Genomic DNA, 11,291 nt, shown 5'->3' with positions numbered 1-11,291 from the left:
TGCAGTTACAGTCTACCTCATGGGAGACAAACCAAAGGAAACCACTGCCTCACCACATGAAGCTTCATTAATGCCATGAATGCTACTGGCATTTTTGTGTAATTTGATGTTTCAATACAAGTTGAAGCGTTTAAACTTTTTTAGATTTCAGGTAACATTTTTGATTTCATCTTACTTATCAGTACAAAGACACATTAGTATAATATATTTCATACAATTTAAGTTCAGTTAGTGTTTATTGAATGTAAATTAAAAGAATAAACCCCTTAGCAAATGAATGAATTGCCATCAAAATGTCATTTCTCACTCATAATCATAATAACTTACACCACTGTCAATATTTACGGCTGTGATAATGTAGAGGAGGCAGCCCCGACAGGGCTTCAATCATTGTTTTGTAAGCATGTGACATTTTTCTTCCAGCTTTTTAAAAGATAACTGAGGTACACTTGCAGTGCTGAAGTATGTAGCTGGTATAACGTACAGTTCATTCTGTGTTCTTACACTATTTCTCATTCTTAGTCTCAGTTCTGCAAAAACTTTCTCTTTAATGCTTGTCACCATTCCTTATGTTGATCCCTCTTGTATTTTCCTTAGGGAATATGCATAGAATCAAAAGCTCCAAGTTCTTTCATGTCCACAACATTTCACCTGTGGTCTTTACACTTAAAAGTCATTTTCCTAGGTATAAAATCCTTAGACTGCATTTTCTTTCACTAAGTTTCTTAACTGTGTCATTCTTTTTGCTGACATAAACATTTTTGTTGAAAAGTTTTATGATAATCCAGTTTTAATTTTCCATATAAGTCACCATGTTTCTTCCTGAGTGTCAAGGACAGTGTTTTTTCTTTGAGATTCAGCAATAGTTTGAATATATTTTGCTTTTGGTCATTTGAGATCAATATTTTTACAATATAGGTGTTATTTTTAAGGAATAATTTTGAAACAATTTAAAATTTTGATTAGGAACATTTTTGTTGTAATTATAGTATTTAGCATTTGCAACTGTTCCCTTTCTTTGTTTTATATTTCAAGGATTTATATTATGTTAAACTTAAATATTTGACATTTTTCTCTTGAAATTATTTATTTTGATTAAGTTTTAAAATATCTATTTCTCTTAAGTTGACAATCATTTGTCTTGCATACTTTTTAAAAATTTATTTAAAAAAGTTAAAAGTCTGAAAAGAAAAACAAAAAGCAAAAGGCACAAACAACAAGAGCAAATTCAAAATGATAACAATACAGGTCCTCTAAACAAAATGAAAAAAATTAACAATGGTTGTTATGTTTATATAAATAAAAAGAAGAAAATTAAAGAAAATAGAAAAACAGAGGGGAATGGTAGATACTAAATTAAAAATATATATTAATTTAATTTAATTAATGAAAGTCCCAAATTTAAAAAAATAGTATAGTAGAATACCTAGTTGTTACATTTCTCATTGTCATCTTAAAAAATAGTTGTCAAAGTCACAAAATCCAAGCATAGTGGCTAGACACTCAAAGGTTGACAGTGAAAATCCTTCTGTTCAGTGTTCCAACAGAAACTCAGTAATATGTTCATCTATCTTACACACTGTACATACCATTATACTCTTTAGAGCACTTTCTTCCCTTTCACTTTCATGGTGTCTATTATACTTTTTGAATCCCGTTATTCTGTCAGATTGTATTGTTTCTTACACTAGAGGGACAATGTGATATTTACTCATGTGATTATTATTTATTTCACTAATGAGTATATTTTCAAGTTGTCTCCATTTACCTATAAAGGCCTCAAGATCATCCTTTTTATGGCTGAGTAGTATACCATTATATAAAATACCATATTTTTTTCATCCACTCTGCAGTTGATGGACATTTTGGTTGTTTCCAACATTTACCTATAACAAATTGTGCTGCTATAAACATAGATGCACATATATCTCTGCGACATGTTCTTTTCTATTTTTCTGAGAAAATACTGAGAAGGGGAATAGCTGGATTGAATGGAACTTCCAATCCTCGTCCTTTGGGGAATCTCCATACTGATCTCCACAGTGGTTGCATCAGTGTGCACTCCCACCAACAGTGGAGAAGTGTTCCTCTTTCTCCACAGCCTCGCCAACATTTGTTATCAGTTGTTTTCTTGATGGCAGCCATTCTTTCCAGGGTGAGATGAAATCTCAATCCTGTTTTAATTTGCATTTCTCGAATGACCTGTGATGGTGAACATTTCTTCAGGTATTTATTTGCAATTTTCATATCTTTATCTGAACACCATATGTTCATCTCCGATGCCCATTTATGAAGGGGGTCTTTGAATTTGGGGAGCTTGATGTTTTTCAGTTATTTATATGTTCTGGATATAAGCCGTTTGTCTGAGGAACTGTTGGCTAAAATTCTTTTCCAATCTGTGGGTTTTCTTTTCACTTTGTTGGTGATTTCTTTTGAAGTACAATATCTTTTTAATAGTATGAGGTCTCACTTGTTCATTTTTTTTAATTATTTCCCATGCAGTTTGTGTTTTATTCATGAATTCTCTGCCTATCCCTATGTCTTCAAGGTTTTTACCTACTTTGTCTTACAGTAGAGTTAGTGTTTCTCTTATAATATTTAGATCCTTGATCCCTTTTGACTTTAGTTTAGTGTATGGTGATAGGCATGGGTCTATTTCCAGTCTTTGCCATGTGGAATGCCATTTTTTCCAACACCATTTATTAAAGAGGCTATCTTTTTTTCCAGTGAACATGTTTAGCCCCTTTGTCAAATATAAGGTGGCTGGGTGTCTTTGTAGCCGTGTTTGCATCTGTTCCATTGACCTTCAAGTCTATTTCTTTGCCAGTATCATGCTGATTTTATTACTGTGGCTTTGTAGTATAGTTTCAAGTCAGGAATTGAGATGCCTCCTGTCTTGCCTTTGTTGCCCGGAATTGCCTTTGCTATTTTAGTTTTCTTCTGTTTCCAGAAGAATTTTAGGAATAATTTTTCTAGATCTGTGAGATATGTTGATGGCACTTTGATTGGCATTGCATTGAATCTGTATAACAGTTTTGGGAGTATGGCCATTTTCACAAAGTTGGTTCTTCCTAACCTAGAGAAAAGAATATCCTTCTATTTTCTAATATCCTATTTAATTTCTTTTTTTTTTTTTTGTCTTTTTGCTTTTTATTGGTACCAGGGATCGAACTCACGACTGCCTGCCTGCAAGGCAGGCGCTTATGTGCTGAGCTAAATCCCCAGCCCCCTCAATCTCCTTTTTATGAGTAGTATAATTTTCAGCATATACATCTTTTATATTCTTGGTTAGGTTGTTTTCAAGTATCTGATTTTTTAGATGCTATTTTGAAAGGTGATATTTCCATAATTTCTCTCTCAGTGAGTTTATTGTGTGTGTACAGGAATGCTATTGATTTTTGAGTGTTGACTTTTTATCCAGCAACACTGTTGAATTTATTACCTCTAGTAGTCTTTTAATGGACTCCTGGGTTCTTCTATGTTGAGTATCATGTCACCTGCAAATAATAATAACAATTTAACTTCTTTTTTTCCTATTTTTATTCCTTTTATTTCTCCCTCTCTTCTGATTGCTTTGGCTAATATTTCTAGCACTATATTGAATAGGAGTGGTGATAGTGGACATCCTTGTCTTATACCTGATTTTAGAGTGAAGGCTTTCAGTTTTTGTCCATTTAGTATAATGTTGGCTATCATAACGGCCTTTATGAGATTGAGGTACATACTGTCTATTCCAAATTTCTGTAGTTTTTTTTTATCATAAATGAGTGTTGGACTTTATCAAAAGCTTTTCCTCATCTATTGGGATGATCATGAGATTTTTATTTTTGGCTCAGTTGATGTGATGTATTACATTTATTGATTTGTGTATGTTGAAACATTCCTGCATTCCTGGAATAAATCCCACTTGGTCATGATGTATTATCTTCTTGATATGCTGCATTCTATTTGCCAGTACTTTATTGAGAACTTTGCATCAATGTTCATTAGTGAGATTCATCTGTAGTTCTTTTTGGTTGGGTCTTTCTCTGGTTTTGGTATCAGGGTAATACTTGCCTCCAAGAATGACTTAGGGAGGACCGCGTTTCTTTCAGTTTCACTGAAGATTTTCAGGAGTGTTGGCATTAAATCTTCTCAAAATGTCTTGTAGAATTCAGCCATGAATCCATCAGGACCTGGGCTTTTCTTTGTTGGTAAGTTTTTAATTACGTTTTCAATTTCAATAGCTGGTATTGGGTTATTCAGAATTGTTTTATCTTCTTGATTGAGCTTTGGTAGTTCATATGTTTCTAGAAATCTGCACATTTCCTCTGTGTTTTGACCCTATGTGAGTAGAGATTTTCAAAGTAGGTTTTCTTGATCTTTTGAATTTCCATGAGATCTGTAGTAATTTCTCTCTTTTCAGTCATTATTGCATGGATTTGAGTTTTTTCTTTCTTTTTCTTGATAAGGTTGGCTAGAGATTTATTAATTTTGTTTATCCTCTCAAAAAAAAACAGCTGTTTGACTCATTAGTTCTTTGGGCTTATATTTGTTTCAATTGCATTAATTTCTGCTCTAATGTTTACAATTTCCTTTGTTGTATGACCTTTGGGTTTTATTTGCTCTTCCTTTTCTAGGAGCTTGAGATGTAGCATTAGGCTATTTATTTGTGCTTGTTCTGTTTTCTTGATGTGAGTATTTATTGCTATATACTTCCTCTTAGGACTGCTTTCATTGGATCTCATAGGTAACAGTATGTTGTGTCTGCATTTTCATTGTATTGTGGGTATTGTTTTATTTCTTCTTTAGTTTAATATGTACCTCACTGGTTGTTCAGAAAGTTATTATTTAATTTCCATGTATTTATACAGGTTTTGCCATTTTTTTGCCATTTTGATTTTCAGAGATTTAGAGAAAATTTAATGCCAAGATTTTAGTGCACTATGATCAAATATTATGCATGGGATGATTTCACTCCTTTGTTTTTACTTAAGAATGTTTTATGAATTAATATATGGTCTATTTTGGAGACTGTCCCATGTGCAACTGAGAAGAATGCATATTCTGATGTGGTTGTGTGGAACACTCTGTAAACATCTATTAAGTCCATTCATTCACAGGTGTGATTCAGTTCTGTTATTTCTTTGGTGAGTTTTTGTCTAGTTGATCGATCCTTTTGTGACAGTCAAGTTTTAAAGTCTCCTATTACAACTGTGTTCATATGTACTTGATTTCTCATGTCTGTTAGTGTTTGTCTTACATAGTTGGGTGCTCCTGTATTTGGTGCATATGTATTTATAACTGTTAGTTCTTCCTTTTGTAGTTTTCCACTAGTGAGTATGTAGTGAGTTTCTTGTCTTTTAATCATTTTAGATTTGAAGTTCACTTTGTCTGAAAACAGAATAGCTTTCCCTGCTTTTTTCTGGGCTCCTGTTGTATGGAATACAGTTTTCATCCTGTGACTTTTAGTTTATGATCTTCTTTTTGATTCTGATGTGTTTCTTGTATACAGCATACAGTGAGGTCCTGTTTCTTGATCCATTCTGTCAACTTGCTTCTTTTAACAGAAGAATTGAACTTATTTACATTTATGGGTGTCACTGATATATACTGGCTTGACTTGGCCTTATTATGTTCTTGTTGTTTTCCCACTTTCTTTCCTTGTTTAGTTTCTTGTCCAGCCTGGTGGTTTCTTTATGTTTTTCTAAAAATATGGAATGCTTCATTAGTTTGCGTGTCATCGCTGTGCAGGGGCCATGATAATCTTCTCTGTATCATTCCAATTTTAGTATTATGTGCTGCTGCAGTGAGCACTTGGGTACTTTTAATTCAGTCTTCACTTGTCTTATAATTTTTAATATAATGTTATTTTTAAATTTTTTCTGAATTTTTAAACTCTTGAGTTTTTTATTCTATGCCAGTTTGTCTTACAGAAGCAAGCTATGCTTCCTGGGTATGCACTGTGGCATACTTTCATAGATGTTTTACTTCCATTGTTTTTACTTAGAGATTAACATTGATGGCTTGAATTTTGAGATGTTCAGATTGAGTTTTATTCCACTTCTTAGATACAGCATCTTTGTAGCTCCTCTGATTCCATTCCCACTAGTTTCTTCCTACTGTAAAAACATATAGAAAATATTCCTGGTTGGTCAGTTTCAAGGAATCGTAAGAGCTAAACGACTCAAGCCTTTTCAGAGTTGCACTTGGGAACCATTATAAAGTAAACCAGTGATGATAACCTATCCACAGTTACACTTAAATTGCTTATTTTATAAGACATTTCATGTAATATTTTCAGATTGCAAGTGACTAGAAGGAACTGAAAGTGCAGGAAATAAAAACAGAGATAAATAATTGACTACACTTGTATGCATGACAAGGAGCTATTTATTTAATAGAATTTTTGGAAAATAATTTATTATTTTCCTTCCAAAACTTTGAAATGTCACTTCAATACCACTATATTTTCTAGTATGAAGTCTGGTTGTTACTACTATCAAAGATGTTATGTATAACGGTTTTTTTATGTTGTTTTTTTAAAGATTCTTCCTTCGGCCTTTGATGTTTTGATTATGACGTATTTATTTGTGGATGTCTGAGTTTATTCTACTTAGAGCATATTGCACTATTTTGAGGTCATCTGTAGCTTATTTTTCATCAAACTTGGGAATTGTTCTCAGCAATTATTCTTATAGTTTTTTCTCTCTTCCTCTATATTTTTTGGTCTGGGGTTTTCAATAATGTAATTTGTTACACAGAGCTCTGAAATTTTGTTCATTTTTCTTCCTTTTTGTTCTCCTTCTCTTTCTCAATTAATCTGTATCCAATTTTGTTATCTATTATGTATGCTTGAGTCTTCTGTGGAATTCCTGAATTTATTTCTTCATATTAGGCCTATGCTTTCAAACCCCAAATTATTTCACCAGCAAAAAGTGAAAATAACTATAAAGGTTTTTAAATTTTCTTTTGGATAGCATGTTTAACACTGGGCCAGCTTTCAGTCACATGAAATAAAATAAGATTTTTGAGCCAAATTATACAAGAGGCCAAAATATGTCAAAACAATTTTACTCCATCGTGAAATAGGTCCAATGTGCTCCTTCAGTGGTAAAGAGATGCTATTTTAAGTTCTACCACTAACTTGGAAAGTGAGAGATTGAAGTTGGAAAATTGAAATTACCACAAATTTCATTTATTTTTAACCCAAGAATTATCAAGTTATTTTTCTTGTGCAAGCACTGTCCAGATTTCTGTAAGCCTTTGATTAATCTTCAGTGTTTCCCAACATTGATACTGATAGTTCTCATCAGTTTGGTTTTCTTATTTATTTGCTTTTAGGAGATAACAGTTTCAAGAAACCTTGTTCAACCATTTTCTTGATGATTATAATGCTCTCTGGTTTCTGATTTTTGAACCATAAGTTTGGAAATGGTTATACCTTTTCAGCTAACTGTTTATTTAAAATTTAATAGACTTTTTAAATAATCATACTAACTTTTAATGTACCTCATTTAAAGTAAGTTGATATCAAGCATCTTCTCTTTATTAATTTTTAAAAATATATTGATTTTTAATCTTTCTTAAAACTTTGATATATGATATCCTTCAATATTCTGCAAGAACTCTAACCTTGTGATTGTACACCAAAATATAAATCCCAGAAAAGTATTACAGCATCCTTCTTTTTTTATTTTTTCAAATGTAATCTAACAATAAACTAAATATGATTATCAGCATATTTACCAACTATCATTGAATAGGAGAATCAATTCTTTCACATTACCTCTGAAGTATAATGTGTAGCTTCTCTATGGGCACTTAGATAAGTAAAACTGAACAGGAAATTTAAGAAAAATAGATTAAGAGCCAGATGTGAAAAATGAAGAGTAATATGTTTATCATATAGTGAGATTACTGGTTTAATCATTTAGCTGGCAGAGACTGTAAGATGGATGATTTTCTATCAAACACAAAAATGAACAAAAAGGCTATTTTTCAAGGATGGTTGCTGTAAAAAATTTCACCTGTGAAACAGAGAGGTAATTCCACAAGATTATGATATTGTAATGCTTAGAAGCAACCATTGAATGCTATTTTAATAGAAAATAATAGCAACTATATTGCATTAAAATCACGTTAAAAACTTTGTTATTTTCAGAAGCAGAAAGAATAAGTAATTTTTAATAGATGCTATTGAATATATGGTTTAAATGAATATATAGCAAATCATTTAAAGGCCTCAAGTCTTATCTTTTATTATTAAGGAATCATCTAGATACTTGGGAAATTTAATTGTGTCAGATCAAGCAGTGTGTATTTTTATATTTATGAAAAGAATAACTTAGATACGCTTTTTTTGTAAAATCACCTTTTATTGTTTAGGGAAACAGCAGGATATTATGATTTTATATTATTCAGATCAAACTCTCAGTAAATTGATTGTATGGTGAAGTATTACCAATGTGGTTAACACAAAACCTTTGAGATTATTCACTTCAATCAGCATATATCAAAAAATGGAAACTATGAAATTATTCACAAAATCAGAATAAAATACTGAGCTCCCCCCCACAAATATGCCTTCTTTAATATCCTCATTAGAATAACAATAGAAGTAGAGGACATTTAATAGGAATTTAATATTTGCTGCAGAATGTATGTTTTTATATTTTCCTATATAATCTGCTTGACAAAGGGTGTCTGTGCCTAACTAATGCTTACATCCAAGGTACTATTATTTTTAAAATTGAAAATGAACAACTGAATGTCCTTTTAAATACCACTCTGGAGAAAGTTTGTAGAACTCAAATGCAAGTGAAAATGAAAGGGAAAGAAAGTGCTCAAAAGGAAAGAACAACTGGGATGGGGAAAGGAGAAAAGAAAGAAGGAGGAAACTATATATATACCATATATAATATGTACATAATATATGTGTATGTGTGTATATGTAAAGATATACAAGCTAGATAACTATACTACTAATCTCTGTTCATCAAAAAGAACAGTTGTGTTTTCATTGTCTGATTGATCATTTTTATGCCTAAATCTTGTGGTCTGAACAACTATTTTCAAAATAACAATATGCAACGTATTGACTAGTGTTAATTTCCTATTTCTTTTTAAAAATTCTGTATCGTTTCATTTCTTCTTTGTTTTCAAAATAAAAGGAAGAAATTCTGCATAAAAGTACATTTTTCCTACCTGTTCTAAAGGGAGGAATCAGCAGCTTTCTCACTCCACTGCGTCTCCAGATGGCAATGACCATGATGCACATTATCACCCTTCATGCCATCCCCAAGCTTGGGTTGTTTATAGAAAGGAATAAACAAGAAAAAACATACTTTGAGTTCTTATGAAGTCAAAATATTCAAACTATTTGTAAACAGAAAACAAATTTGTTCTGTATGTGATACACAATTTCACATGATCTCATTCATTTAAAAATAAATATATGAATAACCAGATTGGGGAACACTCAGTTTACTTAAAAAATTGCTCATATTACATATTATTGATGCATATTACTAACAATTGTGCCAGATTTTTAGCTTGAGAAATTTTTTTTTTGTGTCTCTGAGAGTATAAACATACCCATTTGGTTTCAAAATACAAAATTCTAATTTAGGATTTAAAAAAAATAAAGGAAAATAATGAATGAATGATTTAAAGGATGATGACCTAGAGACTAATGGAACAGAATATAGTGAACATTTGAAAGAAAATTGTATTATTTGAATGTACAAAAGAATGCACACACCATTACTTGTATCCTTTAAATCATGTCTCTTGAGTATATTTTTACACTTCCAAATATTAAATTGTATTCAAAATTTTATATCAAAAGTGAATACTATTTATTATATTGAAAAACCAGTTTTGACTACCTTACACAAAAACAAACAAATGCTTTTAAAATATATCTTAAATTGGTGCGCATCTTTTAATGCAAATTTTTAATTTTCATTTTCAAGTATCATTTTCTTTAACTATTCATTCAAATCATATACTTACTCTGTGTTCATGGAACCTACACTTTCACAGTACTGCAAGTCAAAAGGAAGCAGTTACGCTTCCTTCTAAAAAGAATTTCCAATATATGGGAAGCTTACATTCCTAGAAAATTTTCTTTTTTTTAAATTTTTAGTCTGAAAATATTAATGAAGCTTTTTCCTCAGCAATAACCCACACACCTTCTTTTTGCACTTTGAAGATCTTGATGTTGAGGACTTTGGGGGATAAATAAGTAATCCTTTTTTTTTTTTCCCCTAATTTAGAACCACTTAAAAATGTGACATTGAAAATATGGAGACTAAATTCTGGCTTGTAAATACTAAAGCAGACTGACAACACAGCCTTTTCTTAGATGCACACACGAACTTACTCATAATGACCTCTGCATCAGATGGCTGCTGTCGGGGACTCTGGCCTTCCCAGGAGACCCCGAGGCAAGTGTCATGGAATGGAGACAAGAGAACACCTTAACTCTCTGCATTTAAAATGCGAAGTGAAGGAGCCAAGCATGATCTTCAACTTCCTCTCCCGATTCACCAGGCCATCATATCACTCCTGTGGACTTGGAGAAAATGTTGTAGAAGAAAATAGAATTCTTTTGGTACTGGAGAACAAACTCACTACCTTGTGCTTGCTAGGCAAGCGCTTCAAGCGCTGAGTTAAATTTCCTGCCCAAAGGTAGAATAATTTGTTGTTGTTCTGCCTAGGAGTGAAAATAAAATTTCTTTCCTTATACGAAGAAAACAATCAGAGCAAAGGGTGAAAGCCATTATACAGCTACTCTTTCAGCATCCTGAAAATGTTTTTAGAACCCATCCCTTCCCAGTCATTAGCTTCTATTATGCAGATACAACATTATACTCTTGTACACATCTGAAAAAATATTACCCAATTTTTATACTCAATTATGAAAAAATGTGAAATTTTGCTTCAATCCAAATGAAAGAGATTACAAAGCGAAACATGTAACAAATGGTGATTTTTACCCTATGTGGACAGAAAGCATTTTATGAAGGACATACATGTCCTTCAACTGCTGTTTTGCTTCTAACATTCGAGTTAGAAAGCTTCACATTTTTCCCTTCTATTGTGAGAACGATAGTTAATACCAAAGAAGTAAATATGACATCAATTTTTAAACAAGCACTATGGATAATAGTTCCTTTTGTGCAAAGTAAAACAAATCTTTTTGTCGCTGCATTGCATAAAAGATCTTTGTATTAGAAGAAAGTCTATTATTAACTCTTCAAATGCAGACAAAAAACAAACCTTGCTTTTGTTGAAGAATTATAAAA

The 11,291-nt window shown here is 31.9% G+C and overlaps 1 non-coding gene across 1 annotated transcript; it reads right to left on the bottom strand.

The window, feature by feature from the left end:
• Nucleotides 1–5,688: 5,688 nt before the first annotated feature.
• Nucleotides 5,689–5,796, bottom strand: LOC111757297 (U6 spliceosomal RNA). Its single transcript, XR_002791674.2, has one exon. It is a non-coding gene; the product is annotated as a U6 spliceosomal RNA (small nuclear RNA).
• Nucleotides 5,797–11,291: the final 5,495 nt, after the last annotated feature.

Source organism: Cavia porcellus, unplaced genomic scaffold (assembly GCF_034190915.1).
Source record: "Cavia porcellus strain 051 isolate PalLab524CR breed Dunkin Hartley unplaced genomic scaffold, mCavPor4.1 scaffold_24, whole genome shotgun sequence".
Taxonomy (NCBI): Eukaryota; Metazoa; Chordata; class Mammalia; order Rodentia; family Caviidae; genus Cavia; species Cavia porcellus.
This window is presented reverse-complemented; position numbering and strand designations above follow the sequence as displayed.